Source organism: Rhipicephalus microplus, chromosome 3 (assembly GCF_043290135.1).
Source record: "Rhipicephalus microplus isolate Deutch F79 chromosome 3, USDA_Rmic, whole genome shotgun sequence".
NCBI classification, from domain to species: Eukaryota; Metazoa; Arthropoda; class Arachnida; order Ixodida; family Ixodidae; genus Rhipicephalus; species Rhipicephalus microplus.
In genome coordinates this window covers 135,540,423-135,556,063 of record NC_134702.1, presented here as the reverse complement: position 1 = coordinate 135,556,063, position 15,641 = coordinate 135,540,423, and positions in this window count along the sequence as shown.

Genomic DNA, 15,641 nt, shown 5'->3' with positions numbered 1-15,641 from the left:
AGTGAAAGCTTTAGGCGGTAGAACAGGCTTATTAAACTTGATAGCATGTTCTAAACTGCTTTATTGCATTATGACGGGCTCTGTAAAAGAGCAGTTTTGCTCAAACTTTTATGCATGCGGCAACTCTAACTGATAGGATGGGACGTAACTTCAAATGCACGAACAGTTCTGCCAAAAATTATGGTTGCTTCTCAATTACACTATCGAAAAATAGTAGAGCTAATCTAGTAGGGCTCCAAGAACAACTTTTCCTCTTTATGCGGTATCACACAGGTAGTATATCTAATTGAAGTGTATACACTCGTGACATTTTCATTAATCAGTTGTAATAAATTGGTTTGTTATTCGATCAATTGGGTTTATTCACATATTCCTTGCTTTGTTTGCTATAAACTCAGTCTTGCAGACAAGTCTTTACTCAATCAAATGTTCATCTAACGTTTCTTTATATGTTCTTATATAAAATTTGTAATAGCGTCTGCTTCTTTGTTAAAACATTTTAATTATGTGTACATTACTGCTTTTTCGCGCTTTATAGTCTGGGACGGGTTACGGCACCTTGTCAGGCATTAATTTGCCTTTTTGCCAACCCTGCCTATTACTTGTGTCTACTGTACTTGTGTACTGTACTTTGTATAAAAAGAAAAATATAAAAAATCAATAACTGGCAGCGTTGCACCTTCTGACAAAGGTCACATCTTGCAGCTACGAATACGCACTCAGCAGCTGTCGGTGGTGTGGGTACACTTCCAGAAGTCGGCTGGACAGCATCTATTCCAATGAAACACTGCATCTTTTATTGTCTTTCCCAGAATTCAGGGATGTGTTTCTATTTTTCGTACTCATAAAAATGATCATTTATGTGTGCGCATGATGGTGCAGATTTTACACGAGTCGCTTAATAAGCTTAGTTGTGTCTTTACACGTTTTCGTCTTTTCTTTGTCACGAGACAGGCATTTTCGCTGAATTACTTAACGAACCGCTCTCTGTGCTCTCAGAAGCGAACAAGCTTGACACCGCGATGAGAACATATATGGGAAAATTTATTTTTACATAGACTCATCAAGCACGTAATTTCACTTGAAGCACGCATTCTTCATCCTCCAAGTCTTGACGATTCACCAGAAATTGTGATATATTGATTTTTTTTTAGAAAGAGCAACTGTTTGTTTCTTGCGCTGTAACAGTTTGTCCCTGTGCGGTTACCCCTTTCATACAGGGGTAACTTTTGCTCCTTGACATTGCCTCCTTCGAAACTACTGAAAACTAACAGTTCGTCCTCTTATGGTCGCTCCCAAAAGGACGAATCATTCATCGTTTGGAAGGACAAACCGCAGACTCCTTTTCGCCATTTGCGGTTTACAGTGTATACTACGACCAGAATAACGTAACCACTCACGACGGCTATCTCGGTCAGGGTGGTTGTTAGCTGCAACTGTGTGTCTAATTGACAATTTGAGGACCTTGTCTGGCCACGGAAATTCCAGGTTAGTGTTTCACCACCTTTTTACTGCGTTTAAATTGAGTTTTGCACATTTGGTCGGCAATTTTCTTATTGTTGATGGGGGAAAGGACGAGCAAGCCTACAGACCACCGACAATTTTGAATCATTTCTGTGGCGTAAGCTAATTAGCCCTCTTATCATCTTGGCCCCACCGGAAGGCTCGTCCGCATCGAGGCATCTGCATGCGCACCTTCGAAGACAACAGGAGAAGTTTCGAAACGCGTGGATAGCACGCAGGTCACGCTGACCGTTATCTACTCTGAAGTCAGTTTCTAACGCTGATACCCAGCGCATATTATCGTGCCAACTACAAGAGAAGTTGAGGTCCGCATTAAAACGAATCTAATATTAAATTGCAATCAATGGATTCAAGAAAAAACTAATTAAATATCGGATATTCCCAATGACTTGTTGGTTAGAATGTTGCAAAATTAATCTGTCCTTGGCAGCAAGTCTATACCGCACGAAATTGCGTGAGCGCGCTGAGGCAACACTTACCAATCTAATATAGGTCCTGCGCCAGCTCGTACAAATTATGGTTTATGAAACTAAATGTGGGTAAATCAAAGTTTATTCATGAATCCTAAAAGACTTGGAGGTCCCTATGTAACACTTCGATCACTTTGAATTTGAACCGCCCCCTTGAATAGTTCTCTCATGTTCGTACATCTGTAATAAAAACAGAAAAATATATTGTTACCTCTAATGAAAATCACGCAACATAGCATAGAAGACATCAAATTCAGCCTTCACCCACTATCTATAACACTGCATTAAAATTTTTGCCATCTGCCGAAGCTTTTCTGGTGCCCGCAGTAAACTGTTGAAGTCACGTTTGTTATGGTTGAAGTGTTGATAATGAGTTATCTTGAAGCATTAACTACCATGACAAGTACTAGTCTGTGGGAAGTGTGTTTACTCTTTTTTACATTTTTACTCGTTGTGTTGTGTTACTTTTTTATTGTTTTTTGATTCATTTTCCCTTGCGATGCTCGCCGCCTTGCGGTACGTAAATAAATACAGGCATAAATAGGTAAATAAATTATTCATTTTTTGCAACTCATCTTGGTTTGAAGACCAGGCAAGAGGAAAAAATCATGTTTCTGATGTTCTTGAACACTGATCATATTAGTCGGTAATAGCGAAAACTCTATTCATAATACCGCTTCCCTTCTATTTGTCTACAAATAAGCGAAAGATTTGAATGGCATGGCCACCTTGGCTGCTTTTAGTTTGAAATCGGGCTCCTTTTCAAGCCTACCTAGCGGACCCTGGCTGTAGTGGAGTTGGTTCGGTATTTGTTAACGTACGAGTGCCATACGTGTTCGAATTGCAGTTGAAACCCTCACAAGCACAAAACCAAGTCAGTCGATTGTTAATACATCGATGCTTACTCATTTTGGAGGCCCCAAATGGGAATTACAGCTGCAGTGCCATGGACCTCATTTTTGGTGTTACAGGACAAATTTTTGATATGTCATTACACAAATCTTGATATGTCACTAATTAATAATTGCCAGTGTCCGTGTTTCTGAACTTTTAAAGCTGACACAGGCTCTTCAGGGCATGCGCTGTAGTTTTCGGTCTTAACCGAACTGATTACATTGACTCAAAAAATTATTTACCCTATTTTTTTCGTAACTGCGGTAATAATTCACTCTTGTACTCTGCGTAAGATGTGTGCCACCGCACAAAAACTATTTATGAATAAAATAAAAATATATATATTTTCGTTATTTCTGAACATTTCGCACACCTTTGTTTCCTAATTCTGTACTGACGGTTATTTATTATGGTATTTTCTTAGCGTTAAAAATGCCACAGCACGTGTCTGATTTTGGGTCAGAATATATAAGAAGAAGAAGTATGTCGTGGGTTCTTATCATAAATTGCAGCGGCGAAGGACTATGTTGGCGTGTTCAGTCCATGCTTACCTTCTTGCTTCACTTTTGAAACATTTTCAGTACTGCTGCATCATAACCAGAATCAACACACTTGCTGGAGCACAGGACTTTTACAGTGTCAGTACCTCAATCGTGCCGTGAGAATGGTCGCCGTTTGAATCATACCTATAGGGCATGCCTACCTACGAATGAAATAGCGATGGTGACCACCTTGCAAACAAGTCAGGTAGCCACAATGCATCCGCAAAGCGTTAATTGCTGCTGGGCACTTTGCTGATGTCGTTTTTATTAATCAATAATCGTGCCTAAGCATTTCGCAATTGGTGGCATTTGAATCACTGAAGCGTTGCACAATAAACATGTGTGGCACCAGGTGCAATTATACTCTTCTGTCAGCAATACTCCACATGATGACGTCACTTCTCTTGCTCTGTGACGCATGTTAACACACTTGACTGCCGTGCAGACGCCCCGAGTTTGATATTCACTGGAGCAGGCTTTCTTATAACGTCTTCATTTCAGTCTATTTGGAATATTCCCTCATGCACAACGTCGAAATATCGCTCACCATCGACGGTGTCTATAACGACACCCGTAATTCTGAAGCACGGGCAATTTAACGCTACGGCGCTATGACGTTTACTTTTTATTTTGAATAGGTGACAGCACTTCAGCATGTCCAACATCGGCCACGCTTTGTCATTGCCAGTGAACAAAAATAACCAGTGAAGGATAGACCTCTCAGCGAAAGAATGAATCGTTCCACATATTATTTTTAGATTGACAATAACGCTGAGAACACTGTTTCTGTGCGGAGGTGCCATTTTAACGAGATTTGTTGCACAAAAAACATCAATACTCCCACATGAAATATTTGCCTAACTGAACTAATTTATAAGTTAATTAGTTTACCTTTTTATTACGGTCTAAATAATTTTTTTAACTTTCTTTAGAGACCTGCCCCTATAAGAGCAATTTGGCAGCCCACGAGCGATTATCTGATTTTCCTGATTTTTCCAAATTTCCGACAAATTTCTGAGAGCAATAGGTGTAACGTGTGCTGTTTTCCTGTTGACGTTGCTTTTTTGACATATGTTCTACCAAAATTGTCCTTTAGAACAAATGGTACTTCGAAAAATGATTGTCTTTGACTGTGTAGGTCTTTTGCCATCCTATATGTTTAAGTGAAATGCAAGAATAGGGCTGCGGCATGATGTAAAGGCCTATTGAAAATATTTGGTATTGTTTGTATTAGCACATTATGACACCTACGATGTTTCGCGGCATCTGCATGTATTGATTTTTGAAGCGGCTATGTCTCGACAATATCTTGAATATTTACCACTCCATCTAAACCATAAAAATGCCTCTTAGAAGTCAAGTGTAAACTTACTCTCTTCAACCACTTGGTTTTATAGACCCAGTGTCTTACACCGAAGCAGTATATAAGGGACTATAGGCGAAGTCAAAATTCATCTGTCTTCTGTACGTGAAAATTCCTAGCCAGAGAGGTTAAACATGCCCGCCTACTAGTCACTGATCACTATCGATGAATAAGACAACATTTCGGCAGCCAGCATCAACTCACACTTCAGGGCACATCCAACAAATAATTGAGAAAGATGATATTGAACTTTCGGGATTTACCCATTGATCAACACCAGGGCCCCACGTTTCAGCTTCTCTGGAAAAGCATCAGTGCGGACATCATGCGCAGTCATACATGAACTACAAAGTTTGTTAAAATTGAGTTCATGAGTTTTACTTGAAATAACGTGCATTACGTTCAGAGTGTCTCAACGGTCGCTCCTCCACGGGGGCGCGCGCGTTGAGGCACCCTAAGTACGTTGCTATTGCAGCGCGCTAGTGCGGCCCGAAGGAATCCGTCGAGGAGAAGATGAAGACATTGCTGCAAGCACGATATGGGTAGAAGAAGACCCTTTGTGCCAGATGCTCTGCCGCTTCGGCATTTGTCGAAGATTGCAGTGGTCTGCAAGTGGCGTTCGATCTGGTTAGGCGATTCTAGGTGCTGGTTGAGTGGCTAAGTACCAGATAGTTTTTTCACCTAGTATTTGGTGTGTTTTTCATTATTTCATGCAGGATCATTTTTTTATCTAGTCTGCACTGATGCCTAGGAATTCTCCGGGTCATGATCGTTCCCTGTGGACGGCCTCGCAACGCAATGATGACTTACCTTTTGACTCGTTTCACCACAGTGGCGTGAGCATTATTCCCGTCGCTCTGGTACCTTTGGGTGGAAATTTCATTAAGCTGAATAACCCTAAGGCGACACAAGAACATCTCCATGCCGTGACCCCCAACTACCAGAGCATAACCGACGTGCGGCAGTTTGGTCGCGGTGGCATTGTATGTCGAACGCCAGATCAGATATGTGCAAAGGATCTTTTTAAGTGTTCTTCCTGTGCTTCAATCCCGGTAAGTGAGTATATGCCGCAACATCTAGTATGCACTAAAGGCATTGTGCGTGGGGTTGACGCACAACTAAGCCCTGCGGAGACGCTCGAGAAGCTGTCGGTGGCGGGTGTGGTTGCATACCGGTGCAATCGACTGGTTGACAACAAATGACATCTTACAGAGTCAGTGATTGCGAATTTTGCAGGTACGTCGTGCCCTTCAGAAATTAAAGCATGGTCATTAGTATTCAAGTAGATCAGTAGCGTCCCGCCCATTGCAATTTTAGAACTACTAGAGGTTTAGACATAGTTCTCGTGGCTGCAAATCGGAGGGTCGATGTCGTAGATGTGGTGAACGCCACTCAGATCAAGATTGTAAGGTCCAAGATGACTTGTGTTGCTTGTATGGTGGACATCATGCAGCTGATTTTGCAGAGTGCCAATTGCGCCATGAAAAAGCAAAAATTGTAGAAATCCTAGACAAAAGGAGATGCTCTAAAAAGGAAGCCATTGCAGCTGTTCAGGAGGGAGCCCATGGCTATGCTGCGTTACAGGACGTCATTCATGTCAGGATACTAATATCGCGTAGGCAGTTGCGGTAGCTGTGAGAAGAGCTATGGCTACAGTTATGGACCAATTGGTAGCTAGCATCTCCCAATGAATAGCACTAGTTTTCAGAAATCAAATTACTAAGCTGTTGATTCCCACTGCTTTGGGTAATGCTGAGCACAATAAAATACCGACTGCCAGTGATGCTACTGCCATATGTAATCATGAGATGAATAACGTGGATAACATCCAGGGCTCCTCAGGGTGCATGACATACGTTGAACAAGAACAAGTGTTAGACCTAAATGTGTCTACTGATGCCGAGCTTGATCCTCGAGCACAGAAACGTAGCCGGTCCCCGTTGAACCACGACGTTTCAAGTTCCCTTCCGTCTAATCCCAAAATAGACTCCGTCCAGCAAAATACCCAAAGAAAGTATTTTGGAGACAGCTACCTCCGTAACAATTCTTACACTAAAATAGCGTCCCTGAGAGTGCTGCAGAGGAATTGTCGTTCTCTATTTGCTGCTTTTACTGACTTACATTTCGTGTGCGATAAACTAAATCGCCATTTAATCCTAATTCAGGAATCTCAGATTGCTCCTCATACTAATCTTCATTTTAAATATTACCATTTGTTCAGTCTTGACCATCCTACGAGAGGTGGTGAAATAGAAACAATGATTTTGAACAAACCTTGCTCCAAAGCCAAACTGATGTTAATGTTCCTCTCCCCGGCATACGAAATATTAGTTGTAGGCTTAACTCTCCCGACCGGGCAGACTTGGTCAGTAGTAAATACTTACTTTCCTTCAGGTGTACATGACACTCGGCCATTAGATAGTTAAGTAACCACTTGTGGAGGAAATATTTTACTAGCAGGTGACTTCAACTCCCACCATGTCACATGGGGAGTAAAACTGACGCGTGTGGCAGCCGGTTGTTACATTGGGTCCAAGATAATCACTTTTCATGTCAGAATTCGGGAAGCCCAACATACGTATGCAGTCATACTTCTTCAGCGCTAGATTTAACTTTTAAAAGCTCAAGCCTTAATGCATCATTTTGGTCATTCGTCGATTGCGCAACAAACAGCGACCACCTACCGATAACTTTTGAAATAAAAATTCAGGTAGCCTCATTATTCTCTATTACCCGTACGCATATAAACTACTCAAAATTCAATGATGCCTTGCTTTCTTCGCTGTCTTCTCTGTCAGATAATATCACGATGCCAAAGGCTCGGAGCTTATATTCTTTATTAAAGAATTCCCGTGAGAAATCTGAATTCGTGGTGTCGGCAACTAATCATAACTTAAATTCTTCTTGGTGCAATAACGATTGCTCGATAGACTATAGACGCAGGAAGGTTGCATGGAAAAACTTTTGTACAATCAGTGCCCTCAAAATTGAAAAGGCTACCAGTTCGTTGCAGGTGTTTTTAAACGTACAGTTGCCAAGACAACAGAAGATTACGAAAGGCGGATATTCAATTATCTTTCTAAATACAAGAATGAAAAAGCGTTATTTATATTTCTACGTAAAAAGACAATGATTCAGCAATCAATAAATGCAGGCTCTAACGTTTTGGCGGCAGAAGAAATAAAAGCTTCTTTAGAAGTGATTAGTAAGAGATTACAGCAACGTTTTTCCAGCCAACTATCCCCCCCCCCTCCTTCATATGTGCTAAGGGACGATGACTTCACAGAAGTTTCCAGGTATGAATTGTCGCAGGTGTTAGCTAACTTGCCACTAGCGGATCTGGGACCTGACGAAGTTACGTCGTTCATGTTGAAAACGATGCATAAAGAGTCAATCAATTATTCTTTAAGAAAGGCATGGCTCCCATTAGAGTGGAAAATAGCAAAGGTAATACCAATACTGAAAATCCAGAGTAAAGCATACGTTTTGGATAACGTTAGGCCCATTGTGTTAACTTCAAACTTTGTCAAAGTAATTAGGAGAATCCTAAACATTCGAATATCAAATTTCATAAATGAAAGAGAAATTATGAATCCATCCCGAATTGGCTTCAAATACGGATGCTCCATATGGCAGGCCCACATAGACCTAGAAAGTCGCATATTATTAGCTCAGCGCGAGGGAAAATATGCTGCGCTCGTCACTCTCGATACAGCAAAAGCGTACGACAGCGTTGAGCATATAGTGTTAATCAATCTGCTGCAAAACCTTACCTTCCCAAACTACATACAGTCATGGGTAGCAGAAGTTTTACGCAATAGAACGTTTTACTGTTACAAAAGTGGCATCTCGTCTTCTGAATATGTGCAAACAAGAGGTGTCCCACAAGGGGCCGTCCTTTCCCCGGTGTTGTTCAATATCTTGATGAGCTCTGTGCCACGGCAGCCGGACGTGCACACGTATGTGTATGCAGACGACATCGCTTTTTTTTCAGCAGCAGAGGACATTAATAAGCTATTTCAAATTTTATACACATTACTACCTGCCGTAGAAATGTGGCTCGATAGCTTACATCTGTATTTAAATGTTAAGAAGTGTTCTGTTTTAACATTTCTCCTCAAAGACTTTATTCACATTTCGCTCTCCTATCACCTGGATCCTGTCCCTCAAGTAGCCAATGTGAAATATTTGGGGGTGATCTATGACCAATCAATGTCTTGGAAGACACACAATGAGTACATTGCAGCAAAGGGAGGTCGTGCAGTGGGAATACTAAGCAAAATCAGTAATAGTCGGTTAGGTATGCGGAGAAATGCTCTTATCTCAGTATATTGTGTGTATATTCACCCGGTGCTTGAGTTTGGGTTCGTGTTATACGAGGGAGCACCTGCCTACAAGATACATCCCCTGGCAGTCATGAAGAGACAAGCCTTGAGACTATATGCTTAGGTCTCCTTAAGTTTGCTGCTATCAAGATCTTGTATCTGGAAGCTAGGCTTCCTTCCCTTGCAACCAGTTTTTAATTGTCCGCTCAGCTACACAGGCATTTCTCAGCCTGCATGAATCACCGGTAAGGCGCTTTGAAACAATTTTTATTGACCGTCCTGACTTGTTTTTTGGACAATACTGGCCGAAATTTTATGTACACGAAATTCTGGTTATACAGCACTTTCTAGATGATTTAGACGTTAAACTTAATGCTGTTCCTCTAATAAGTACATTAACAAAACTATTAATTTACAGTTTGATGATATATTTCTGAAAATTCAAAACTCATGCCTCTCAGGCTTTTAGAAACTATATTAAAAGATTTCCAGGCAAATACATCAATACAAGTAGTCATAGCAACTGATGCGTCACAAAGGAAAGAAGATTGTGGAATTGATATTTTTTCTCCTGCTCTAGGCTGGTCCTTTTCGCTTCGCCTTCAAGATTTTGTGCCCTCATTTGAAGCAGAATTTTTCTGCGATAATTCTCGCTCTCCGTAAAATGACTGCTTCGGTAAGGTACACAGTATATTTAATGGATTCACTATCAGTATGTGCCTCCTTTATTGCAGATGAGAACTCACATGCTCAAAGTGCTTTCAAAGCATTAGTTCCCTCGCATCTGAATCTGATCAAATCGGTCTGGCTTCCAGGACATAGGGACATTTATATGAATGAAATGGCAGATGTGCTGTCAAAATCATCTCTAAATGGGCCTGTTATTCAGCTATTTCCGGCATCTAAATTTTCCATAGGCGCTAGATTGAGAAGAATACTGCTGTTCGAGGATTTTTCAACACCTTCACTAACAGCCACACCAGAATTACAGCACTTGTTATACAATTGAAATAATAAAATATGTCAAACGTGAGGAACAGAAGTCAATAGACTGCGCTAGACTGCGCTGTCGAATTCCACAGCTAAATTTATATTTACACAGAGCAGGTCTGGCAGCCTCCTTTCATTGTCCTGTTTGTGGAGTACATGAGTCAACTGAACATTATCGCATTTATTGTAATAGATTCTCTGCCTTACGTAAAAACACTTTAGGGGCCATTTGCCACCTTCTCGGAATAGATTTAAATGCTCAAAATGGGCTTTCTTTCGGGCCTTTGTCTCTAAGCCACAGCGACGGGAAGATTGTTGACGCATTGCAGGAGTTCGTCAAAATTTAAAAGAGGTTTAAGTGTTGAAATCATTCTTCGGTAGATTTTAACTTTTTCAAATTCATATTAAATCAAATACGACGCTTTATTGCATTACTCTACAGATTATTTACAATTCAACCATCAAATTTGTCTTGTTGCATCTTTCTTTTATTTTTGGTAAATAAATTACTTTTAACCTGTTATTAGGAAGAAAGTCATGAAAACTATACGGTTCTTGTAAATCCCCCAGCGTGGGTATGCGCCACATCGTCAAGGATTTTGATTTGACTTGACTTGGCTGTTCTTGTTCGCATATCGTATTTTCATACGAACTAGAGGAAACTCTGGCACTGCGATTGTTCAGTGACAATGAAAATGATGGATAGTACGCATATTTGTAGTTATAAACAGTGCAAAAAACACACGGGTCGCAGATGAAGAAAAACCACACAGACATGGGCGCTGGACTGGCCCCCAATTTTCGTTCACGTCAACTCACACATATATACAGGCCCGTGTTTTTTTTTGTACTGTTTTTAACAACGAACCAACACCAGCAGCAACTCACACTTCAGAGATATATACATCGTAGAGCCAATTTATGCTAGTGTTTTCAGGATTACTTTGCATATCATTATTTTGTATTTAATATCTCAATTATTTTTTCTCTGTTCCAACGTGAGAGCAGCCTAAACGTGCTAAAGCGCGTTCTGAAGGACCAAATGAAGTACATCCATACATCCAATCAATCATCCATCGAACTAGCCGCCTTTTCGTTACTATCTATGCTTTTTACTGATCTATTTTTAACGTTCCCAATTGTGTTACATTATTACTTTTTTTCTATCTCAAACTAGACTTTATTTATTATAGTATTTAGGAATTTTTTAAACAACCCTGTTTATGCCCAATCTCCCCACGCGGATGTGTGCTATTGTTGAAAATTTTAGTCTCCTCTACTATATTGTTGTGCGGGTCTAACAGCTTGAAACGCTGGTTTTGGTCTCACAGCATCGACGTATGCCTGTCTGGTCCACAAACTGGCGACTGGGACTTACTTCGCAATCAATAAAGAACATTTTTTTTTCTTTATTCACTTCTTGACTACAGGTCAAGATAGTCTAACCATCATACATCATACCCATTTCATACACGTTAATACATAAAAAAACATCACATTTCATCACAGTCATTATTCTTGTACACATCACGCACTTCGACTAAAACTTCCACAAACCACTCATGAACAGATGGTACTTCACAGTGCCTATAAAGTAGCACAGTGTCTATAAAATAGCAAGCTGTGTCATTGCCAATATAGACCAAAATCAATTTCTAACATTCTAATAGATACAATTGCAGCGATTCGTGTTCGTTGAAGTTACTTTCATTTCTGCAAACTTCAAAGTATAAACTTACTTTAACTTTTGAATCTAGCTTTCTCTATTTTTGATGTTCTTATATTTATCCTACTTTATTTCTCGATGCTCTTAAAATAAGTAGATTTTGTGAGGTACACATTATTCCACGAAAGAAAGCGCTGTGTGTGGTTAATGTTGGTCATTAGGTATGGTCATGACAGACTATATGTATTGATCACACTCTCTTTGGGGGATTATGCAAGAAACGAATAACTTATAGAATAAATTGATGACATAAAACAACTGTGCCAATAATGAGCTGTAAAATAGAATAAATTAATGATGACCTTTATTTACAATTTATTTACAATACCTACAGCGCCTGCGTGGTGTAATAGTTTTAGGGGGCTCGGAAGGTCGTGATAAAACCACCCATTTTTTTCATTAGAAGCATTACCAAAACAGCAAATAATGAAGCTGCAATTGCGTCCGAGCCCCACCCTACCTAATGTAGAAATGTGAGATCAGAAGTGCCTTAATTAATTTGTGCTTCAGTGTGGGTTCCTTTTCCAACATCGTCATGAAATACGGCACTCTTTTCACAACATTTCAAGAAGTAGTGCTCAAGTTCACTTGTAGCAGCTTTAGTTCTTCTCATCATTTCTATTAAATTTTTGTTGTTTTTTATGTTAGACAAGACTCACGACTATACGGACAAGCGAATGGGCTGAGTAAACGTTTAGCTGCTCATGTTAACAGAGCGCTGACTCATGGGGAAAAAGAGAAAAAGCAAGCTCGGAAGAAATTTTGCGGCTCAACGTGAGAAATACGACAAAACGTCATTGTGCCAATAGTCAGGTTGTTGGAAAATATTTATTGAATAGCAAAAATTAAAAATGGAATCTAAATGACCCCACAAAGCTTAGATATATATTAAAACTCGCTGAGCACTATCGAAGAAAAACACAACTTTGGTAATCTGTACGCAATAGTGTTAAATATGTTGTTTCACGGAAAATCTTGTTTCGTTGTCGATGTCGGTGGCGTGGGAAGTTGTTTTGTGAGTAAAAGAAGTCGGCGTTCTCTTTGAGTGGTGAAGCTTCGTGATGGATACGAATAAATAAATACGCAATAAAAGAAGTCCTCACTCTGAGTATAAATTTATCCTGAAGGCCTGCTAGGTGGCAAGCAGGTGTATATATATGTGTATATATATATATATATATATATATATATATATATATATATATATATATATATATATATATATATATATATATATATATATATATATATATATATATATATATTTATATATATATATATTTATATATATATATATATTTATATATATATATATATATATTTAAATGTCGCAGGTTTGGTTACTGCCCACCGCAAGTTATTTTTTCACCCACTTTTTGTTCTTCACGTCTATACAATTCGGTCTAATAACTTACCCTATTCTTTCCTTGGCATTATTGTCTGTTAGATCGCAATATTATTGTTAAAGCTATATATATATATATATATACACACCCACAAACGCAGTCCAGCCCACGTGACAGATGATGGTGATCAGTACAATTGTTTGCTCGTTACAGACGAAGATGAAGTACATAGTAGCGCTCACACTATTTTCCTCCCTTCGTGAAAGACGGCAGCAAGTTAGAAAGGGCTCGGACGCCAAATAAGGGTTTTAGTCAAAATACGTGAACGATCTCGGCGCTGCGGTGACGACGATCAGGAGCCACACTGACGTCAGATGTTCCTTACAGGTTGGTGTTTGAACCGAGATATCGATGAAGGAATTTTTCGCATAGCCCAGGTGCATGAACAGGGGGGGGGGGGGGGCAGAAGAGGAATTCGTCGCTATAGGTGGAACAAAGAACAACTCGATGCTTTGCATCAATACTTCTTTTTTTTTCTTTTCCTGAATGGTAGCAGTATTGACGTGGGCAATTTCGCGGCAGCGGAAGACGCGAGCAGTGATCTCTAACGGGAGAGATGAAGATGGAACGGAAGATGTGGACAGAAAGGTAGTGTCCAGAACAAAAGTTGGTGCACGGTCATAAAGAAAAAATATTTACTGTAATTCGTCGTACGCTGTATGGCGGTATTATATGCGAACGTGACGAAGGGAAGATCAGTGTCCCAGTTTTTGTGATCCGGTTGAACGTACATGGAGATCATTTCGGACAAAGTTAGGTGAAAACGCTCGTTCAGACCATTACATTGCGGATAATACGCTGATGTGGTCTTGTGGATGGTGTTGCAGGCCTGGAGGACTTCAGTAAGAACATGTGAAAGAAATATCATGCTACGGTAACTAAGAAGTACGCGCGGGGCGCCTGGCGTAAAATAATGGTGCGAAGTAGTGGACTAAATCGGCGACTTCAGAGGCAGAACCAAACGGAACAGGTGGTCGCTCCGCGCAACGAGTAAGCTTTTCTACTGCAATAACAATCCAACGGTGACCAGCGGGTGTGTAAGAGGAAGAGGTTCGTATAAGTGTATGCCCACGAATTCGAAGAGAGTGGGTGGGCACGGCAGTGGTTGCAATGGCCCACGGGTAGAGACGTGGTACGTTATCGGTGCTGGCATGAGCTGACGTACTTGGCGACACAAGTGGAAAGGCCAGGCCAAAAGCATTGAGAGGCGGTTGTGTCTTATGAAACCCTAAGTGACCAGCTGTTACGTCGTCATGAAACGTTTGTAAAACTTCCAGAGGAAGTGAGCTAGGAATGACGGGACCCACTGGTTACCGACAGGATGGTAAGTTTCCCGACATAACATTCCATTTTGAAGCTTGAAACATGCAAACTATCGTATTAGGCGGCTGTTTGAAGCCCACAATAAGCCAGTGGTGCGGCAGATTATGGTGCGGCAGTAGGTATTGGCATGTTGGAGCAAGGCGAGATCTGTGGGCGAAAGAAGGTCCGCTTAGGCAACGAACTATTTCGAGCCAGCAGCCGTCTACTTGATCACTTTGGTGGTCGGCGACGAACAGATAAAAGGTGACACTTGGGCGCTTGGCGAGAGCGCGCAACGCGACAAAGCGTCGGCATCTTGGTGCGGCCGACCCGACCTATATGTGACGCTGTAGTCATACTCTTGCAATCGTAGTACCCAACGGCCAAAACGTTCCGACAAATTTCGTGAGACGATAACCAACACAAAGCATGATGGCCCGTCGCAATTGTGAAAAGCTGGCCGTATAAATAAGGGCGAAACTTCTGTACGGACCACCGTCACTGTTCATTAATGTTCAGAGCGCTCTTTGGCCAAACATGGCCCTTGCACTAGTAAAACCTATATATCATCGTCATCATTAAATAAGAATAAATACGTCTGTTATTCTTGCCACGAGTGGAGTTTGCTTAAGTCGTTGTTTCTTGCCAGTAAAGCCCTAGCTTCCGTCTTTCGGCCAGTCACTTGACTTCGCTTTGTTGACAGTGAAGTTGCTCAGTTCCACCAAATATTCGTTCTGCCAAAGTTTCTGTAAAATTTCCGAGTCTTCTCATTTCTGGAAGAGGCTACTATTCTGGTCTTCACTTTTGGCATTCTTTCGTATATCGTAAGGTTGTAAAGATCTAATTCTTCACTTCACTAATACTTCCTGGGAAAGAAGTGGGTAGGGTGTGTGAACATATTTGTAGACGTAAATATCATTATTACGTATGGGTATGTGCTCTGGTTGGGCGTGAATGGGAAACCAAGTAATGACTACATTGGATATTCGTTACTGACCTTACTGATTAGTGAATAACTGAATCTTGGATTTCACAAAATACATTTTATGATATATAGCTATGAGTGCGCCCGATTCGTTAACTCGGCAGACTTTCAAGG